The following is a 21,745-nucleotide window of genomic DNA, read 5'->3' as shown; positions in this document are numbered from 1 at the left end:
TGACACCTTTGTAATCATTAAAAACACAGAAATAGAGAACACACACCAGATCATCAACATCACTCTCACAGGAATCCGATTCACTAGAGAGGAAGAAAAGGACAACCAACTCCCATTCCTAGACGTAATGGTACAGAGAACACCGAACGGAGAATTCACCACAAAGGTTTACAGGAAAGCCACACTCACAGACCAAGTCCTAAACTATGAAAGCAACCACCCCAACACACACAAACGAAGTTGCATCAAGACACTATTCAAAAGGGCCACAACACACTGCAGCACACCAGAACTGCAAAAAGAGGAAGAGGAACACCTATACAAGGTATTCGCCAAAAACGGATACCCTCGCAAGTTCATCAACAGATGCCTAAGGGAGAGACAACGGAACGAGGACATGCCGCAACCCAAAGGACTAGCCACACTACCATACATCAGGAGCATTTCTGAACTGAGAGCCAGACTACTGCGACCACTAGGACTCATAACAGCACACAAACCAACAGCCACGCTCAGACAACACCTCACCAGAACGAAGGACCCAATACCCAACATGAGCAAAACTAATGTAGTGTATAAAATCCCATGCAAGGACTGCACAAAACACTACATCGGACAAACAGGAAGACAGTTAACGATCCGTATCCATGAACACCAACTAGCCACGAAACGACACGACCAGCTATCCTTAGTAGCCACACACACAGACTACAAGCAACATGAATTCGACTGGGACAACACTACCATTATAGGGCAAGCCAAACAGAGAACACCAGGGAATTCCTAGAGGCATGGCACTCATCCACAGACTCTATCAACAAACACATTGATCTGGACCCAATATACCGGCCACTACAGCGGACAGCTTGAACTGACAACCGAAAGTGGCAGAGACAGGCGACTATAAATGCCGGAGGAAACAGCACAGAAGCGTTTCACAGGAGGCTCCCAAGCACTGAGGATGTCACCTAGACAGGGGACGAAACGTTTGCAAGACAAATTCCCAGCTCGGCGAACAGAACCACAACAGTTCTCCTATAATGCCGTGGTTGCATTCTCGTGAAACCTCACTTAATAGGAATAATGGGGCCGATGGGAAAAGTGGGGCTAGGAGGCAGACCAACAAAGAAAAATCACTCCTGATCACTGGAAAAATCACCCAAAAGCCAAAATATAGGACAACCTGAGTGAAGGTTTGATTCATATTTATTGACAAAAGTAAATTTAACACATTACATTGAAACAATATTGTTAATGCAGGGACAGAGAGTTATCATCACCACCTTCAGGTAAAGTTGTGGTTGCAGATGTGGACGGTTGTGGTCAATTATCTTCTGACTGTTTCTCGGGGTGGTATGTACAAGAGTAATGCAGTCCTGCAGGAATTGTACAGGACTTATACAGGAATTATACAAGAATATTTTTCTCTCAGAGGTACAACAATGAACAGTTGTTAGTTTAATTTTTGATATGAAGCTGCTCAAAGGATAGTATTATACCTCCCACACGCTCTAACGGCAGCTGACATCGGCACGTGCAGAACGAAGTGAGTGAAACAACACATGCTGGAATCACGTTATTGTGAACAGAGGTAAGCGTTCTCAAAAATACCATTCCCTCCTAGCTCTTCAGCCATGTCATAGCCAAATTGTGCTACTGGAACCCACTTTAAATGAGAACTACCCATACTGAGAAATTCATTGGTGGTTATCCAATCCTGATGAACCAGGAAATTCCTTTCCACTGAGCAGATGCACAATCTTACTCAGTGTCAATACTTTGATGTACAGTGACACTGATGTACAGTGATCATTTCCAAAATCTCCCTTACAAATACACAACTGTTATGTACATTTTATCTACAATATCAGGACCTTTAATTAATAACATTTGCACAAACAGCCCTAAACCATGGATCATTCATTAGTATGAGTGAAAGCAAAATCCTTCAACTGTGAATCTTTGTGAATTTGCTGGTGTGTTAACAGTTTGGATGACTGAGTGAATCCTTTCCCACACTCCGAGCAAGTGAATGGTCCATATCTCTAGTGTGAACTCGCTGGTGCTCCAGCAGGTAGGAGGACCGATTGAAACCCTTCCCACACTTGGAACAGGTGTATGGTCTCTCTCCAGTGTGAACTCGCTGGTGCTCCAGCAGGTAGGATGACCGATTGAAACCCTTCCCACACTCTGAACAGGTGAATGGTCTCTCCCCATTGTGAACACTCTGGTGTCTCAATAGGTTAGATGAGCAAGTGAATCCCTTCCCACACTCGGAGCAGGTAAATGGTTTCTCCCCAGTGTGAACTCTCTGGTGTATCAGCAAGGAATTTGAGTCAGCAAAACCTTTCCCACACACGGAACATGTCAATGGTCTCTCTCCAGTGTGAATTCGCTGGTGTATCAGCAGGTGAGTTGTCTGAGTGAATGCCTTCCCACATTCAGAACAAGTGAATGGTTTCTCTCCAGTGTGAACGCGCCGGTGTTTAAGTAAATTGGATGACTGAGTGAATCCCATCCCACAATCAGAGCAGATGAATGGTCTCTCTCTCGTGTGCACTCGCTGGTGTGTTCGTAGATTTGTTGACTGAGTGAATGCTTTCCCACAATCGGAGCAGGTGAACGGTTTCTCTCCAGTGTGAACTCGCTGGTGTATCAGTAGCCTGGATGGTGAAGTGAATCCCTTCCCACAATCAGAGCAGGTGAATGGTTTCTCTCCAGTGTGACTCCGTTGATGAGTTTCCAACTGGGATGGGTAAAGGAAACCCTTCCCACAGTCTACACATTTCCATAGTCTCTCCCCAATGTGACTGTGCTGGTGTTTAGACATTTCAGATGAATCTTCACAAACTCTTGCACCCACAGAGAATATGTGTTTCTACCCAGTGTGAACAGTGCTCTTTCCTTCAATGTTTCAAAGTCCTGAGATAATTAGGTTGTGATAAACAGAATGACTGTCAGATTTGTATGCAAAACGGTTCAAATTCTCTAACTGCACACCGACCTTTCAAACATAAAACAAAAGCAGTGAGCGAGAAAGCAGAAGAACACACTCAGGTTGTGAAACTGAGAGAAATTCTCTGGTCACTTGTGGAGCTGGCACTTGCGGAAACTGCTGCATTATCATTAAAACCAAACTCCTTTCTAAATAGCCTTCGGGAAGGGAACCTGTCACTGTTTGCAAAAAACTACAGAGAGGAGTGATGGGAGAGCTGGGGAGGGGGCCATTTTATAGATGTACACCCCAACCCTGTTCCTGTTTTCTCCCAATGCCTTTCGATCCCTTTGAAGGCTAAGAATGGTATAGAAATAAAACTGTGGAATTCTGAAATGAAAACAAAATGTTCAGAGTAAGAGTTGTACAGCATGAAATACATCCTTTCATCTAACTCATTCAAGCATAAATTAAACTGAATTAATCTAATCCTATTTACCAGCATTTGACCCTTACTCCTCCATACCCTACTTGATCATGTACCTATCAAGATGCCTGTTAAATATACCAGCCCCCACCATTTCCTCTGGCAGCTTATTGTACACACACACCAGCGCCTGCTCCTTAAGTCCTTTTAAATCTTTCCCCCTCTCACTTAAACCTATGCTCTCTAGATCTGGACTCCCCTACCTTCGGAAAAAGACCATGGCTATTCACTCTATCCATGCCCGTCACGATTTTATAAATTTCTATAAGGTCAACCCTTAAATCTGATGCTCCAAGGATAATACCCCCAGTCTACTCAGCCTCTTCCTATGGCTCAAACTCTCAAATTCTTGCAACATCCTTGTAAACCCTTTCTGAACCCTGTCAGATTTAACAGCATCTTTCCAACAGCAGGGAGACCAGAACTGAACACAGTACTCCAAAAGTGGCATAATCAATGTCCTATTCAGTCATAACACGATATTCCAACTCCTGTACTCAATGCACTAACCAATAAAGGCAAGCATACCAAACATCATCTTCACTACCTTGTTTACCTGCGATCCACCTTCAACAAACAGTGCATCTGCACCCCAAAGACACTGTTCGGCAATACTCCCCAGCACCTTACCTCAAGTGTCTCAGTATGGCCTGATTTGTATTACCAAAATGCAACACCTCACATTTTTCTAAATTAAACTCCAACTGCCACTCTTCCACCCATCGGCCCATCAGATCAAGGTCCCATTGTACTCTGACAGATTCTTCTTCACCGTCCACTACACCTCCAATTTGACGTCACCTGCAAAAATACTAACCATTCCTCACATATTCACTCTAAATCATTAATATAAATAACAAAAAGCAGTGGATGCAGCACGAATCAAAGTGGCACACCGCTATACACAGGCCTCCAGTCTGGAACAAAACGCCCTCCACCATGATCCTGTTTCCTACCTTCAAGCCAATTTTGTATCCAAATAGCTAGCCTGCTCACCAGCCTACTATATTGAACCATAATGAATATCTTGCAGGGGTCCATATAGACATGTCCACTGCTCTGTCTTTATCAACCTTCTTTGTCACTTAGAGTCATAGAGATGTATAACATGGAAACAGACCCTTCGGTCCAATCTGTCCATGCCGACCAGATATCCCAACTCAATCTAGTCCCACCTGCCAGCACCCGGCCCATATCCCTCCAAACCCTTCCTATTTGTATACCCAGCCAAATGCCTTTTAAATGTTGCAATTGTGCTAGTCTCCACAACTTCCTCTGGCAGCTCATTCCATACACGCACCACCCTCGGTGTGAAAAAGTTGCCCCTTAGGTCTCTTTTATATCTTTCCCCTCTCACCCTAAGCCTATGGCCTCTAGTTCTGAACTCCCTGACCCCAGGGAAAAGCTTTTCTCTATTTATCATATCCCCGCCCCTCATAATTTTGTAAACCTCTGTAAGGTCACCCCTCAGCCTACGACGCTCCAGGGAAAACAGTCCCAGTCTGTTCAACCTCTCCCTATAGCTCAAATCCTCCAACCCTGGCAACATCCTTGTAAATCTTTTCTGAACCATTTCAAGTTTCACAACATCTTTCCGAAGAAGATCAGAACAGCACGCAATATTCCAACAGTGTCCTAACCAATGTCCTGTACGTCGCAACATGACCTCCCAACTCCTGTATTTAATTCTCTGATTAATAAAGGAAAGCATATCAAACGCCTTCTTCACTATTCTATCTACTTGAAATAACAATCGGTATTAGTGTACAACTCAAACTGTAATATAACATCTCGAGACACTTCACTGGATTAATTATAAAAAACAATGTTTGACACTAAATTACATGAGACATGAGGGCAAATGAGCCACTGTTTAACTCCAGTTCATAAACCGCTCGGAGTGAACTGTATTCACTTATTTAGTTTTCCCCAGTGAGAATCAAAATGCACCAAGAACAATAACGTAGATTAATAGCTAAAATGCATCACAAATTCCAGAAGAACAATGTACAATTTCAATTTCAAATACAGTCAACCTTTTTAGGTCGACTCACTCAACAAGAAGATTTTAACCCTACTGCGAATCCTTTTGCAAGGATGCCTGCCTTGAAGAAGTTTTCCTCCTCTCTCTACAAGAATCTCAGGGAGTCCCTCTCCCACTGCAACTCCCAGGTCATTTCCTCTGCCCTGAAGCTCTTCAACCATGTCCTGAAACAAACTCGCTACCACAGCCACATTTGCTTCCACCTATCCACTCCACCCTCCTCCCTGACCTTCATCACCTTCATCCCCTCCCCCACTCACCTATTGTACTCTATGCAACTTTCTCCCTACCCCCACCCTCCTCTAGCTTATCTCTCCATGCTTCAGGGTCTCTGCCTGTATTCCTGATGAAGGGCTTTTGCCCGAAACGTCGATTTTACTGCTCCTCGGATGCTGCCTGAACTGCTGTGCTCTTCCAGCACCACTAATCCAGAAAGAAGTTAACCCTGAACATCCCTAGTTGACAATGTTACGAGATGCTTTATAATTAATGTAGTTTGAAATGACATTTTGAAGGGTTGCTGAAAAAATAATTTATTTAAAGTTTTGCAAGAATAATACACTTGAAGGCCTGGCATCTCTTTCGAATTTAAAAAATATTCTCAAAACTCAGTCTAATACCAGCAGCAGTATGCGAAGTCAATTCGAGAATTCTCATCTTTGTTATCAAATCACTCGACTCATGCCCTCCACAACCCTGTATTCTATACCAGCTCTATAATTCTGTAGAATCTCCGCACTCCTCCACTTCAAAAAAACTCAATCAATTTAGTGAGATAGGATTTCCCACATACAAAGTCATGCTTACGACCCCTAATCAGTCTGTGCTTTTTCAAATACTTGTAAATCCTGTCCCTCAGACTTCGCTCCAACAATTTACCCCACCACTAACATCAGGCTCACCAGTCTATAGTTCCCTCACTTTTCCTTACTAACTTGCTTAAATAATGGCATCACATTAGCCACCCAGTGGCAGTGACAATATAAACACCTCAACAAGGGTCCTAGCAGTTATTTCCCATCTTCCCCTGGATTTCATGGATACACTTGATCAGGTGCTTGGAATATATCCACCTTTATGCATTTTAAGACGTCCAGCACATTCTCCTCTGTAATAGGGGCACTTTTCAAGACATCACTATTTGTTTCCCTAGCTTCCTTATCCTCGACTGATGCAAAATACTTATTTACTATCTCACACATCTGCAGTTCCACACACAGACAGCCTTATTGATCTTCAAGGGGTCTATTATCTCCCTAACTGCTTTTTAGTCCTTAATGTATTTGAAGAATCTCTTTGGATTCTCCTTAACCCTATTTGCCGAAGGTATCTCATGTCTCTCTTTTGCCCTCCTGATTTTCCTCGAGTATTCTCCTACTGCCCTTATACTCCTTGAGGGATTGACTCGATTCCTGCAGTCTATTCCTGGCCTTCTTTTTCTTAACCAGAGCCTCAATTTCTCTAGTCATCCTACACATATCAGCCTTGCTCTTCACATGAACAGGAATATGCTGTCTCTGGACTCTCCTTATCTCATCTTTGAAGACCTCCCACTTTCCAACCATCCCTTTACCAATGAATTGCCTCTCTCAATCAACTTTTGAAAGTTCTTACTTAATACCATCCAAGTTGGCCTTACTCCAATGTAGAACTTAATGCAACTGGCACATATCCCTCCAAACCTTTCCTGTTCATGCACTTAGCCAAGTGCCTTTTAAATGTTGCAACTGGACCTGGATCCACCACCTCCTCTGGATGTTCATTCTACACATGAACCACCCTTTTAAAAAAAAAAGTTGCCCCTCATATCTATTTTTAAACCCTTTCTCCTCTCACTTTATAAATATGGCCCCTAGTCTTGAAATCCTCCACCCTAAAGAAAAGACCCTTGCTATTTACATAATCGAGGAACGTCAGGATTTCAAAAATCTCTATAGGATCACTCATCAGCCTCCTATATTCTGTTGGAAAAAGTCCTAGCCTTTCCAGTCTATTTACATAATTCATGCCCTCTATTTCCCGCCAACATCCCTGTAAATCTTTTCTGAACCCTCTCCATTTTAATAATATTCGCCCTGTAAAAGGACGACCAGAACTGGACACATTACTTCAGATGAGGCCTCACCAATGTTGTGCATAACCTTAACATGACCTCTCAACTCCTATACTCAAATGTCTCAGCAACGAAGGCAAGTATGCTAAACAATTTAGCAAGTATGCTAAACCACTCCATCCACTTGTGACACAAATTTCAAAGGATTCTCTGTTTTACACCACCCAGGAACCAACCATTAATTATATAAGTCTTACCCTTGTTTATTTTACCAAAAATGAAATACCTCACATTTATCCAAATTGAACTCGATCTGCCATTCCTCAGCCCAGTGACCCAATTGATCAAGATCTTTGTCAACTTAGATAACCTTCACGATCCACTATACGGCCAATTTTAGTATTATCTGCAAATTTACTAACCTTGCTTCCCATGTTCTCACCTAAACCATTAACATAAATTAGAAACAAAAGTGGACCCACTCACTGCTGAGCCGAAGGGCCTGTAGGGATTCTATGGACCCCCATACCGATGTCTGTGGAACAGTTGGTCACAGGCCGACACTACCATGCTCTGTCTCCTACCATAATGCCAACTTTGTTTCCAACTGGCAAGCTCTTCCTGAGTCCCACATGACCTCACTGTACTCATTAGTTGACCATGTGAAACCTTGTCAAAAGCTTTACTCTCACCCTAGAGATGCTGCAAATCTGTCCCAATTCCCCTGCCATTTGCCCATAGCCCTCCCAATCATTCCTTGAAAAGTTAAATTCCAAATCTCTTTTGAGAATAACTGCAGAATTTGCATCCAGCTGCTGTTCAGATTGTTCTAGATCTTCAGACCCTCGAGTCAAATAATCTTCACATTTTCAACTTGCATTATTTGCCAATTATCTGAAAGTTGTGTTCTGTGGTGAACAAACATTGTCACAAAGTTAATAATTTCTCTATCTCTCTGCAAACTAATATCCTGGAAACACATCAACAACTCAACTAAAATCATTGCTTAACCTATTCAGCTTCAAGGAGAGTTGTCAGAGTTTCTGCTTGCTGTCCACAAAACAGAAATTCATCATATTTTAATTTATATATGGGTCTTTAAGTCATATTTGGTCTTTGTTGACCAGACTAACATTTATTGTCCATCTTTATTTGACTTGAAGAAAGTGGTGATGAACTATCTTCTTTAACTGCTGTAGTCTACGTGCTCTAAGTACACCACAGTGGATAATCTGCCCTCAAGCCACACCAACCTTCCTATCGTGGGAATTCCCCCCCCACCACAGCCTCACTGCCCGCCCTATGGTGAGAATAACCCTCAGGCCTCACCACCCTCTCTGTCGCAGGAATCACCCTCGATTCTCAGAACTCTTACTGTCTCTGTAAGAGTTCCTTCAGCCTCAAAACCCTCCCTATCTCTGTAAATTCCTCCAAACTTTACAACCATCCTTCGTTCTGTCATTGTCTCTATCCTCATAAACCTCATCTAAGTCTCCTTCAGTCTTACAATCCTCCCTATTTCTGTGACCTCCTCCAACCTCACACCTTTCCTTATCTCTATAATCTTCGCCAGCTTCCAAAATCTCTGCAATACATACATTCCTCTGATACCATCCTTATGAGGATACTCCATTTTAATTTCTCCACTTGATGGTGGCATTTTCGGATTCCTTGGCTTCAAGCTCTAGAATTTCCTCCTAAATTGCTCCATCTCTGTACCTCACTTTCCTCCCAAAACACTGACCAATCACGTGTTATCTATTATAATATCTCCATCTCTCAACTGATTTCAAATATTGCTTGTCATATTCCTAAGTGTGTCAGAGGTCTACAATAATAAAAAGCGCCATGGCCAATTGGGTCTGTGCTGGTTAAAAACAACCACCTAACTGTTCTGATCCCATTTCCCAGCACTTCGCCCATAGCCTTGCCTGCCTTGGCATCACCAGCTTGCAACTAAATACATCTTAAATGTTATCAGGGTTTCAGCATCTACAAACCCTTACAGCCAGTGAGATTCAGTGCAATTGTTACTGAAGACATCAAACGCAGCAATGCAGAGCATCTGAGTCTGTGCAAACCAAAGAGTAACACACATTGTGAGAGATAGCAGGGTCCCTGAAAGGGTGCAGAGGAGATTTACCAAAATGGTTTGTAAGAAGAGTCATTTTATTTGCATGGTTAGGATTTTTTTTTGCATTATTCATTCATGTGATTTGGAAATGCTGCTAGTGCACGTCGAAAATATAGGTGGACTCTCCTTCGCAACCTTCAGGTTAAACAACCACCAGTCATCTCTCTCTGTAATGACAAAGCAGCCAAATGAGAGAGGTCTGGTAGGACAACAATGATTTTAACTTTTACAGTGATGCCACTGTGCCCTGTTGGTAGAGAGAGGGAAGGTTGAAGGTGGCGGATGTGACACCATTCTGACACAGTGCTTTGTCCTGGATGATGTTCACTTTCTTTAATATTGTTGGGGACCATACTGCTGCAGGCAAATCGAGAATGTTCCAGCATAATCCTGATTTGTACCTTATAGAAAACAAACAGACATTGGGGAATCAGGGGTTTGGAGAAATGGAGATTGTTCTCCTTGTAGTCAAGGAAATTGAGGGGAGCTGTGATAATGTTTACAAAAGATATACATTAAGATGATAAAACTTGTACTCATCAGCTGATTGTAAAAGGATTACAGATAGATATTGAAGATTTTAGGGAAGATCTACCGAGAGAACAAGGTGATTAAAGGTAGAAATTTGGTAAAGCAAGTGGGAATGACCTGGAACACAATATTGTCACACAATGTGAATGTCCAGGTCTTAATAAATTGAGTAAGTCTGTCAGAGTTTGGTGTTACAATTATATCGAGAGTCCCACTCGCAAGTCCACTTGTAATATCCTGGAACACAAGTTCATAAAATCAATCACTATCAGTCAAGGGTGTTAGAATATTGCATGCAATTCTGGTCTCCTTCCTATTGGAAAGATATTGTGAAACTTGAAAGGGTTTAGAAAAGATTTACAAGGATGTTGCCAGGGTTGGAGGATCTGAGCTACAGGGAGAGGCTGAACAGGCTAGGGTTGTTTTCCCTGGAGCGTCGGAGGCTGAGGGGTGACCTTTTTGAGGATTACGTAATTATGTGGGGCATGGATAGGATAAATAGGCAAAGACTTTTCCCTGGGGTCGGGGAATCCAGAACTAGAGGGCATTGGTTTAGGGTGAGAGGGGAAAGATATAAAGGAGACCTAAGGGGCAACTTTTTCATGCAGAGGGTGGGACATGTATGGAATGAGCTGCCAGAGGATATGGTGGAGGCTGGTACAATTGCAACATTTAAGAGGCATTTGGATGGGTATATGAATAGGAAGGGTTTGGAGGGATAGGGGCCGGGTGCTGGCAGGTGTGACTAGATTGTGTTGGGATATCTGGTTGGCATGGACGGGTTGGACCAAAGGGTCTGTTTCCATGCTGTATACCTCTATGACTCTATGAAATTCACACCATCCTGTCCTCCTAACCGAGGATGACCATGCATTTTCCCTGTCGCACATTACCTTTTGTGGATGCCAGCAGTCAATTCTGGGGAATATTATGTGGGTTTCTACGAGTTTCTGCCTTGGGTCTTCACGGGACTGAACAAATCAGCAGATCATTGACACCTGAGACAGAATTTTCCAAGAGTTAGTGAGATGCAGACAGCAGGATTTCCTGCCTTTGCTTTCCTTCTGCGCTGTCCCTCTGCCTCATCAATAAGAGATTGGGTGTGAAAAGCTAACACAACTTGGTGGACAAGTTGTCTCCACTCTAAACAACAGGCAACAAGCCACTCCCAGTAATTCCAAACATTAAACATTAATCTTAAGCGATTATATATGGGCCTTGCTGGTCCACGCTCCTAATTTCAAAGACTGAGGGAGGATCTCATAGAAAAGGTGCAACAGTCAAGTTACCAGACGGTTACAAACAGTTTGCAGAGAGATATTTACATAAGTGGGCAACAAGTTGGCAAATGGAGTATAATGTGGGAAAATGTGAAGTTATTTAGTTTGGAGGAGTTGACAAAAGAACAGAGTAGTATTTAAATGATGAAAATTGGAGAAAGCTGCACCACGGAAACTTTGAACTAATTGTGCAAGAAACACGAAAAGCTAGCACAAGGGTGCAACAGGTAACCAGGAAGGGTAATGGAATGTTGTCCTTTATTTCAAGGTGCTTGCAGTATAAGAATTTGGAGTCTATGTCTTAGTGCAACTGTACAAGGCAAGTTCAAGACCACTTTGGTAGTAATGTAAGCAGTTATGGTCCCCTAATTTAAGGAAACATATCACTTTGTTGGAGGCGTTTCAGAGAAGATTCACTGGGATGATCCCTGGTTTGGAGGGATTAGCTTTTAAAGAAAGGCTAAACAGGTTGAGAATCTATTCACAGGATTTTGGAAAATGAGAGATGATCTAATTGAAACATGCAGGATTCTTGACAGGTTTGACAAGGTAAGTGCTGAGAGGAGGTTTCCCATCATGGGAGAGTCTCAGACAGGGAATCAAAAGTCATGTTTCAGAATTGTCAAGTTTAAGGCAGCACATGCATAGGTAAGGGTTTCAGTAGCAGGTGAGATGGATAGAAGGAAAATTTTAGAGATTGAAATTTTTGGTGTTTGTGATTGAACAGATGCACCATCAGATGCTCACCTTGGGGTCAGAAATAAGAGCAATATTGTGAAGAGTGTCACTCAGCCTCAGGCAGTTCCCAGCAAGAGGGTGGGACTCAGCAGCAAGGGAAACTAATTTGTAATAATAACTGAAAGCAATGGTTTAACCATCTCAAAGTTTTACTGGAGGAAATTTCAGCTGATCAAGTAATGGACATGTGATTAGCAGTTTGATAATTGAGTAACAGTGGAGCAACGCAGAGGAGTGACGGTGAGGTAGAGCTGAGCATTATCAGTGGATATGTGAAACCTGACACTGTGTTTTTGGTCACGATTACGTCTTGGCAATATGCAGATGAAGGGCCAAGAACAGATCCTTTATGAAGAACAAATTCAGAAAGGAAAAGGAGAGTGGATGCGCAGCATGATTTTCCAAAAATGGTGAGGTCAAATATTGTTTTAACAGAACAAGTGAAAAAGGCATAACCAGAAAAGAGAGACAGACAGAACAAACAACAATACCTGTGAATTGGCATGCGGGAGTGAAGAGGAGGAGGAGAATTGGAAAAGAGAAACAGAATTGGAATGTTTGTAGTTAACCAGGAATAGGGTAAAAGGGTTCAGATGAACTCTGATAAGGCTTGACAGGAGACGTAGAAAGATGTGAGTTTCGGACTAAAGGGCTTTTGCCCGAAACGTCGATTTCGAAGCTACTTGGATGCTGCCTGAACTGCTGTGCTCTTCCAGCACCACTAATATGAGAAGCACCATGCGAGGCAGTTTGGCTTGGTGGGCAAGTAGAAGGAGGGATGCAGTAGAGGCTGCTGATCAGATTGTCTCAATCTTAATAACAAAGAACCTCCATCTATTCCTCACTCTTGTTATTGGAGGGGAGGATGGAGGAGACAGGATGATGGACAGCATTTTGGAAATAAACAAAACCTGTGTTAGTGATATTAAAAATGAGTAAACAAATCTGATGTGTTTAAATTTTGTCCAGAATATTAAAATGTACAACAAAAGTTGGGGTTCGAATCGCAACTCAGTTGATGGTGGAATATGAATTCAATTTTAAAAAATCTGGAATTAAGAAACTACTGATAGCCATGGAACCATTGTCAACAGCAGAAAAAATACCTAGTGTCCTTCAGGAAAAGAAATCTGGCCACTCACAACGGCCCAGCAAGTTACTCAGTTGTATTAATGACTGCAAAATCTCAACAAAGGAATGAAACTGGGTGTACTACATGACATCTACTAGCACACTAGAAAATATAACCACAGGATCAGCCCTCGTGACTCTGCAAAGTCTTCCTTTCTAACATCTGGGATCTAGTGCCAAAATTGAGGCAGCTGTCTCATAGACTAGCAACAGCCTGACATAATCACGAAATCGGACCTTGCAGACACTGAGTGGAGATCACCATCACCATCCTTAGATATGTCTATCCTATCAGCAGAACAGACCAGGCAGAGGATGGACAGTGATGTACAGACAGGAATATTTACCTTGGGAGTACTCAGCATTGACTCCAGACACCAGGAAGTCTCATAGCTTCAGCTGATTTCCAAATACCATCCTGCCTCAGCTGATGAATTGGTACTCAGCTGAACACTTGGAGGTAGCACTGAAGGTGTAATTGGTACCAAATATATTCTGGGCACAGGATTTCAATGCTCACCATCAAGAGGAGCTTGGCAGCAGAACTACTGATGGAGCTGGTCAGGTCCTAACGGACTGGGTCTGCAACAGGTGGTGAGGCAATCAATTAGAGGGGAAACCATACCTTAACTCACCCTTACCAATTTACCGTTCAGTACAGCATTGATAAGAGCAACCATTGCACAGTCCTTTTGGAGACAAAGCCATGCCTTAAAATTGAGAGCACGTCATTGTGTTAAGTGGCACTATCACTGTACTAAACTGGACAGACTTCGAACAGATGCAGGAACTCAGAAGTGGGCATCTATCGAGGTACTGTGGGTCATCAGCAGCAACATTGTACTCCGGAACAATCTGAAATCTCATGGCCTTGCATATCCTGCATTCAATCATTAGCATCAAGCCAAGGGATCAACCCTGGTTCAATGGATCGTATAGGAGGGCATGCCATGAGCAGCACAAGGCTTAAAAATGATGTGCTAACCTGATGAAGCTGCCAAACAGGACCTCCCTACATGCCAAACAGCATAAGCAGCGAGAGATGGACAGCACGGTGGCACAGTGGTTAGCACTGCTGCCTCACAGCACCAGAGACCCGGGTTCAATTCCCACCTCAGGTGACTGACCGTGTGGAGTTTGCACATTCTCCCCGTGTCTGCGTGAGTTTCCTCCGGGTGCTCCAGTTTCCTCCCACAGACCAAAAATGTGCAGGTTAGGTGAATTGGCCATACTAAATTGTCCGTAGTGTTAGGTGAAGGGGTAAATGTAGGGGAATGGGTCTGGGTGAGTTGCGCTTCGGCGGGTGGGTGTGGATTTGTTGGGCCGAAGGGCCTGTTTCCACACTGTAAGTAATCGAAGATAGAACTAAGCAATCCCACAACCAATGGATCAGATCTAAACTCTGCAGTTCTCCCATAGCTAGTCATGAATGATGATGGACAATGAAACAACTCCCTGGAGGAAGCACACCAAATATCCCCACACGTACTGATGGAGGAGCCCAACCTATCCATACAAACGATAAGACTGTAGTATTTGAAGTAAGCTTCAGCCAGAAGTTTCAAATGGATGATCCATCTCTGCCTGCTTCAGAGGTCCCCAACATCACAGTTGCGAGGTTTCAGCCAATTTGATTCACTTCAAATAATATCAAGAAATGGATGAATAGTGCAAAAGCTATTGGCTCTGCCAACATTCTGGCAATAATACTGATGACACTTACTCCAGAACTTGCCGCCTACCAAGCCAAGCTGTTTCAGTACCACTACAACATTGGCATCTACCAACAATGTGGAACATCACCCAGGTATGCTCAGTACAAAAACACAGGGCAAATATAACCTGGCTAATTTCCTCTCCATCTGTATCATCAGAAAAGTGATGAAAGGTGTCGTCAACAATGCTATCAAGCAGCACCTGCTCAGCAATGCTCAGTTTGGGTTCCGCCAGGGCCACTCAGTTCCTGATCGTGTTCCAGACTTGATTCACAAACTGACAAACAGCTGAATTCCAGAGGTGAGGTGAGGGTGACAGCCCAGTCATAGAGTAATAGGGCCATACAGTAATAAGGCCCTATAGCCCATATCCCTCTGAACCTTTCCCATCCATGCACCTATCCAAATGCTTTTTTTTAAAAATGTTGCTACTGTACCTACCTCGAACACTTTATCTGGCAGCTTATTCCATGTGCACACCATATGTATGAAGAAGTTGCCTCTCAAGTCCTTCTTAAATGTTTCCTCTCTCACCTTTAGACCTATGCCCTCTAGTTTTCAATTTCCCATCCTTGGGAAAGAAACTATATGCGTTCATCCACTCTAGGCCTCTCATGGTTTTATACACCTCAATAGGGTCACCCCTCATTCTCCTAAATTTCAAGGCATAAAGTCCCCCTGTCCTGGCCAACCTCTCCCTATGGCTCAGGCCTATTTGTCCTGGCAACATCCTCGTAAGTCTTCTTTGCACTCTTTATGGTTTAATTATATATTTCCTAAAAACAAAGTGACAAAAACTATGCATAACACTCCAAGTGAGGCCTCACCAACGACTTCTACAACTGAAGCAGAACATCCCAACTCCTTTACTCAATGCCTCAACCAATGAAGGGTAACATTCTAAATGCATTCTTCACCAGCCTGTCTACCTGTGACACTGCTTTCAAAGAACAATGTACTTGTCGTCCTGGTCCCTCCGTTCCACAGTGCTTCTTGGGACCTTACCATTTATTGTGTAAATCCTATCTTGGTTTGACTTTCCAAAGTACAACATATCACACTTATCTGTATTGAATTGTATTTGCTAATCCTCAGCCTACTTCCCCATCTGATCCCTCTAATTTTTTGGTTAACTTCTTCGGTATCAACAATACCTCCTAATTTTGTATCATCCACAAAGTTACTAATCGTGCCTTGTACATTCGCATTCGGATCATTTATGTAAATAACAAATAAAAAGTCCATTCCTTTGTTAAATATCGATTTAACTATCCAAGCACACTCCCAGTTGGCCTCCCACATTCACCCTCTCTGTAATCACAAGAATATATAAAATTCTGCTGCCCACGTGTACCAAACCTTGTTCACCCATCACCCCTGCATTCCCTGACCTACAAAGGCTCCTATTATAAGCAACAATAATTTAAAATTCTCACCCTTGATTTAATTCCTGGCTGTGACTATCCCCATCTCCCTGTACCACACAACCCTTAAGACCTCAACAATTCATTTTGTTTCAGACTCCAGAAACGAATGTTTCTTCATTATGTTTTTTTCATTAATTCACTATTGGCTGCTGCTTCTACAGTTGCCAAGGCAACACAGTCTGGAATTCCCACCGTAAACCTCTCAAGTTTGCTTTCCTCCTTTAAGATATTCCTGAAAACCTGCTTATTTAGTAGTGCTTTTGGTAATCTGACTTAATATTTACATCTATTGTGTTATGTCAAAAGTCCCTTGATAATATTTCTGTGAAATTATAAACATGATAAAAATGTAAATTGCTCATAGATTTGGACATTTATCATTAATTCTCCACTATTGCTGGATGAAAAATCTGTAACTCCTTACCAAACCACACTGTGGGAGCACCTTCACCACATGAACAGCAACAATACAAGAAGGTTAAACATCATCTTTTCCACAGGCAACAGGGCTTTGGCAGTGATCACTAGTATCTGTGGAGGAAGAAACAGACTAACTGTTGTTGCAAGGTTTGTAGCTCAGGTTGAGGTTTAGGGTATAGGTTTGCTCGCTGAGCTGTAGGTACAACAACTAACTGTTGTAGGAAGTGCAAAATGAATCACATGGAATGAAAATGTTGTAGAATTTGATGACCAGAGATGGAAGGAAAATGGACTCTCTCACTAGAAAAACAACCTCCGACTGCAAAAGATATTGTGGAAAATTTGGTAAGAGGGCAGCACATAGTCAGGGGTGGGCAGCAGTGGAAAAGTAATTTACAAAAGGTGTGTGAAAGTAACACTAAGATACAAACAGAGCTAAAATATACCCATCATTTGAAAGTGATGAAGTTACATATTGACAGAGGTAATCAGGGAGCACAGAGATGATGCAGAGCAATGTTAGCAGAGATAACCCCACAATCTGGAAAGGTATCCAGAAGATTTTCTCTTGTTTTGAAATTGCTCTGCCTCATCACCCTCTCCCTGTGGAGGCTGCGCATGCGCCCCGCTGCTGTTCGCACGTGTCCCGCGAATCATTGCCCCCAATAAAGATGGTGGCGGTCACTCGGGCCTATCGCCATCTGAGGCGTATTTAAGTTTCCTGCAAACATGGACATGGAAGTTTCAAGTTTGTGTTTTCCGACATGCACCAACTGTTTGTAAAACTTCTCAGCCGATACTAACATAATTTCCCTCCCACTTTCTGCTGTTTTTCCATCTTTACCTCACAGACCAAACCCTGGTCTGAGCGATACTGCACTGTCCGCGAGGACGATCACGTGATTTACACTACTCCCGCCTCTCGTTAACTCTGAATGGTTGGAGGACCAACCACCGCCGGGTCTTCCAGCTCCACCCCGTCCTCTTATTGGTCCAGCGCTGACATCAATCACCCAGGGGCCTCATGGGAGTTGGAGCATGCGCAGTGTTTCCTGCTGTCACGAAGAGGATGTTGTATTTTCGGTCCCGGAGATAAACAAAACTCGATCGGAAAGATGCCAGGTTAGAGATCCTGGGATTTTAAGACTTAAACGCTTAAAGGTGGCTCTTGACGCTCCTCTGTCAGCGATAATGTTGGTGAAATAAATGTAATAAATATATTTATAAATAAGCTGCTATATTTAAGAGGAAAACAGAATAATGTTGAATGTGCAGAACATCAGGTGGTTAAATGAGGTAAAAACACTGACTGCAGATGCTGGAAACCACCTTCTGGATTAGTGGTGCTGGAAGAGCTCAGCAGTTCAGGCAGCATCCGAGGAGCAGCGAAATCAACGTTTCGATTCCAGATGAAGGGCTTTTGCCTGAAACGTCGATTTCGCTGCTCCTCGGATGCTGCCTGAACTGCTGAGCTCTTCCAGCACCACTAATCCAGAAGGTGGTTAAATGAGGCGAATGAACTGTGACTGGGCAGAGGGGGAGGTTAATCAGAAAAGGACAAGGATAAAAGTGACTTTCAACAAAGGTTTGTGTGAGGGAAACCAGCCAGAATCAGAAGATAAACGCCCGAGAGACACAGAGAGAGAGAGAGAGAAAGCTTCAAGACAGAGGCTGAAAAAAGCGATTATAAGTCATTTCATTGCTCTATTGTCTAGTTATTAAGATAAGCAGCAGAACCCGCATTCGCCTGTAAATAACTGTCTGAGTTTATCACTGTAGTTTGCTTGATAATAGATAAAGTTCTCCGCACTTTGTCTCAATACAGCAGTTAGTCCATAGCTCAGTTCTGCTGCCATATCTGCCCCGGCCTGAAAAGGGGTGTAGACCACATTTAGTCAGACAATGCTAAATGTCAATCCTGGCTGGGAGCCACATTCCACTCTCTCACCACTGATTTCATCCCTCTCCCTGATAACTGGCTGAGGCTAAACCAGACTGTTCTTAAACATGATGAAATATTTCACCCCAAGATGAGCTTCCAACCACATATTCCCCATCATCACAAAGATCCCATACATTTCAACTTTAGTAACATCTCAGTTCATCTGCTGCTGAAACTCTCATCTAGTCCTTTATTATCTCTAGACTTAACTCCCCACATTCCACCTCCCTGTCAACTTAAGGTCATCCAAAAGTCTGCTGCCTGTGTGTTTACATGGACCTAGTGCTGTTCACCTGGTTCTCATTAGTAAACACATTTTCTGAGTGACAAAGCACAAAGATACTGAAATTCTTATCCTCATTTTGAAACGTTGCTATCACATCCCCTTGTCTTGGTAATCCCCTTCCAGTCTGACAACCCCCTGAGATCGATCTGAAGATGGGTGGCTGAACTTGAAATGGTAGCTCTACTTTCTCTCTACAAATGCCAGACCTGCTAAGTCTCTCTAGCAATTCAGGTTTGTGTTCCAGATTTCAAGCATCCTCAGTTCTTTTGGATTTTCCTTCAAAATATTTGCTGTCCCTGAATTCCAACCTCCTGTGGATTTCCGATCTTAACTCTCCCACTTTTTTCATCTTTGACATGTTTTTAGCTTCCAAGGCCTTGAGCTCTTGAATTTACTGCCTAAACCTCCCTGATTTTCAAGGTCCCTTTGTTTGTTCAGAATACTCCTTAAAACCTATCTCTTCAGCACAGTTTTTGATCACTTTGCCTAGTACGTGCCTGGTGTCAAATATTGCTTTATGACAAGTGTAATATGTCAAGTTGTTGCGTTGCATGAAAAATGTGAAAATGTACAAATTGTTCATCTGGACCTTCATGATAATTTGCTAAGTCTTTACCTAACAGCATTGCAGGCACACCATCACCACACAGACTGCAGCAGTTCAGGAGAGGTCAAACATCATCTTCTCCAGTGTTAATGTTTCAGGACATGCTGAATGAATGACAGAGAATAAACATGGTGCAGAACTTGTTGGTTCGTATAAGCTCAGAAGCAGAACAGAAAAGGACTGCATTAAGAACAATTCCTGACTGAAACATATTGTGGGAAGATAAAGCTTCTCAATCCATAGCATATGGTCAAAGGAATGCGGTGGAAACCTCATCTAGACACAATTTTATAAAATAACAGAAGTGTTAAACAGACAGGCACTCACATTATTAGAAACAGATGGATCTGAAGAGAGAGCTAAGAGCAGCAAGGAGGGGACATGAAAAGTCCTTAGTTGGTTGGATTAAAAAAACCCAAAGGCTTTCGACAGGTATGTCAGGAATAAAAGAATGACGAGGGTAGGAATAGGTCCAGTCAAGGATAGTAATGGGAAGTTGCGTGTGGAGGCTGAAGAGATTGGGGAGACACTGAATGAATACTTTTCGTCAGTATTCGCTCAGGAACAGGACATTGTTGCCGATGTAAATACTGAGTCACAATTAATTAGAATAGACGGCTTTGAGGTATGTAGAGAAGAGGTGTTGGAAATTCTGGAAAGGGTGAAAATAGATAAGTCCCCTGGGCCTGATGGCATTTATCCTAGGATTCTTCCGCAAGGATCTGTTTTGGGACCATTGCTGTTTGTCATTTTTATAAATGACCTGGAGGAAGGGTTAGAAGGTTGGGTGAGCAAGTTTGCGGATGATACGAAAGTCGGAGGAGTTGTAGACAGTGAGGAAGGATATGGCAGGTTACAGCGGGATATAGAGAAGCTGCAGAGCTGGGCAGAAAGGTGGCAAATGGAGTTCAATGTAGCTAAGTGTGAAGTGATTCACTTTGGTAAGAGTAATAAAAAGATGGATTACTGGGCTAATGGTAGACTACTTGGTAGTGTGGAAGAGCAGAGGGATCTTGGTGTCCATGTACACAGATCTCTGAAAGTTGCCACCCAGGTAAATAGTGCAGTGAAGAAGGCATATGGCGTACTGGCTTTTATTGGTAGAGGAATTGAGTTCCGGAGTCCTGAGGTCATGCTGCAGTTGTATAAGACTCTGGTGCGGCCGCTTCTGGAATATTGTGTGCAGTTTTGGTCGCCATACTATAGGAAGGATGTGGAGGCACTGGAACGGGTGCAGAGGAAGTTTACCAGGATGTTGCCTGGTATGGTAGGAAGATCCTATGAGGAAAGGCTGAGGCACTTGGGGTTGTTTTCTTTGGAGAAAAGAAGGTTTAGGGGTGATTTGATAGAGGTGTACAAGATGATTAGGGGGTTAGATAGGGTTGACAGTGAGAACCTTTTTCCGCGTATGGAGTCAGCTATTACAAGGGGGCATAGCTTTAAATTAAGGGGGGGTAGATATAGGACTGATGTTAGGGGTAGGTTCTTCACTCAGCGAGTCGTAAGATCATGGAATGCCCTGCCAGTAGCAGTAGTGGACTCTCCCTCTTTATGGGTATTTAAGCGGGCATTGGATAGGTATATGGAGGATAGTGGGTTAGTGTAGGTTAGGTGGGCTTTGATCGGCGCAACATCGAGGGCCGAAGGGCCTGTACTGCGCTGTATTGTTCTATGTTCTATGTTCTATGTTCTATTCTCTGGGAAGCAAGGGAGGAGATTGCAGAGCCATTGGCCTTGATTTTTATGTCCTCGTTGTCTACAGGAATAGTGCCAGAAGACTGGAGGATAGCAAATGTGGTTCCCTTGTTCAAGAAGGGGAGTAGGGATAACCCTAATAACTATAGGCCGGTGAGCCTCACATCTGTTGTGGGCAAAGTCTTAGAGAGAATTGTAAGGGATAGGATTTATGAACATCTGGATAGGAATAATGTGATCAAGGATAGTCAGCATGGTTTTGTGAAGGGCAGGTCGTGCCTCACAAAGCGGTAGATGTGGTGTATATGGATTTTAGTAAG

General features: G+C 43.0%; 1 pseudogene; it reads right to left on the bottom strand.

Annotated features, from left to right (window-relative positions):
* Window positions 1-1,174: 1,174 nt before the first annotated feature.
* On the bottom strand, window positions 1,175-17,795 carry LOC140465946 (uncharacterized; annotated as a pseudogene).
* Window positions 17,796-21,745: the final 3,950 nt, after the last annotated feature.

Source organism: Chiloscyllium punctatum, chromosome 42 (genome assembly GCF_047496795.1).
Source record: "Chiloscyllium punctatum isolate Juve2018m chromosome 42, sChiPun1.3, whole genome shotgun sequence".
NCBI lineage: Eukaryota > Metazoa > Chordata > Chondrichthyes > Orectolobiformes > Hemiscylliidae > Chiloscyllium > Chiloscyllium punctatum.
This window is presented reverse-complemented; position numbering and strand designations above follow the sequence as displayed.